Genomic DNA, 1,789 nt, shown 5'->3' on the forward strand with positions numbered 1-1,789 from the left:
GGCGATGACGCAAATACTAACACGCAGACGCATTTGATGTCGTCGTCATTCGAATAGAACTACATCTGATTGCATGTAAATATACATCGAGAGAAAAAAATGATTGCAATTATCATAATTTTAACTATATTTTATACTTATTTATTATACTTATTTATTAATAATTTTATTATAATTTATTATAATACTTATTTATTATAATTGCATTGCTTTTATTTTTACGCCTATCTATCTTAATCTGATGGAATTAATTGCTTTGTCATTCTAAGGTTATATGTTGCGTATTTTATTATTTCATCAGAAATCGTAAAATTCTTTATTTTATATTGAGTAATTATCATTCTATAACCTATTCTGATGTGATTGCACTTTCTTTATTATTATTATTATTATTATTATTATTATAAAAACTGAAATACTTCTCTCTTCTTATTAAAATATTTTTGCGCTTAGAAAAATTTAAAAAAATATTTAAATAATTTTTTAACAAATTTAAGCTAATAAATTCTATAAATGTGTTTACATAAAATTCTTTTGTTCACTATCTGAATATTAATGTCTAACAATAAGTAATTGCTATAAAATGCACATAAGACATGCTTTTGAATTTGTCATAATTTATTAATATCGTGTCCTATATTATAACATCTTCGACTGTTTCTTGCAATTCCACACCTGTTATACGCATTTCGCATATAATTATAGAGAACATATCGGTTTAGGATTCAGGAAGAGGTCAACAGGTGGCTTTTTAAGTGATTGCTAGAAACTTCTTACTAATGAGATGAAATTGCTAAATTTATTAAAACATGCAACTGCATTTTGGTCGAGAAAATCAAAATTGGATACGATTACATTTTATTTTATCATTATCACTTACATTTTGCGATTAAGAATAGGCTTGTTATAGTAATAAACATAATTATTAATGAACATAGAAATAAACATAATTAGAAATTAAAATAGATATTAAAATAATACGCAAGAATTATTTAAATAACCGACGATTTATATAACAATTTTTGAAAATAATTTCACAATCATAAACAATACGACTTATTCTTCTTTTAAGATGTAAATCGAATTGCCATAATACTACAAATTGCATATAATTGCGCCAGATATAATATTATCGAACATATGAAGAATATACAATTTGTATATTATAAATTCCTAATTAATTTTAAGTTCTTTTAAAAATTCTAATAATTCTTAATAAATAATATCCCTAATTTAATATAAAATATTAAGTGTGGGAAAAAGTTCATGGCGTTTTTTTAATGCCATGAACTTTTTCCCACACCTAATACTTCATTTGCATTATATATTCATGGGTCGTTTGATAAGTTTGGTAAATTTGAAATGGCGTTACAATCCATTTGATGACGCAACATCTCGAAAGATCCACTCTTCGAACCCCTTCAGGCCAAATTTCAGCCAGAAAGGACGCATAGTTCATGTTTGATAGTCATTTGAAGCGAGATTGGCGCGCAAAAAAGTGCTCTTCCATCAAGACAACACGCCGTCCCACAAGTCGACCGTTGCAATGACAAAATTACTAATTGGGCTATGAATTGACTTCCTCATCCACCCTATTCTCCGGATTTGACCCCGTGTGACTTCTTTCTGTTCCCAAACTTAAAAACTTGACTCGGTGGGAAGAAATTCTCATCAAATGAGGAAGTCATTGTCGCCGTCAATATTTTGCAGACTTTGAGCCTACTTGAGTGGATCTTTCGAGATGTCGCGTCATCAAATGGATTGTAGCACCATTTCATGGAAATTTACC

Source organism: Atta colombica, unplaced genomic scaffold, assembly GCF_001594045.1.
Source record: "Atta colombica isolate Treedump-2 unplaced genomic scaffold, Acol1.0 scaffold111, whole genome shotgun sequence".
Classification (NCBI taxonomy): Eukaryota; Metazoa; Arthropoda; class Insecta; order Hymenoptera; family Formicidae; genus Atta; species Atta colombica.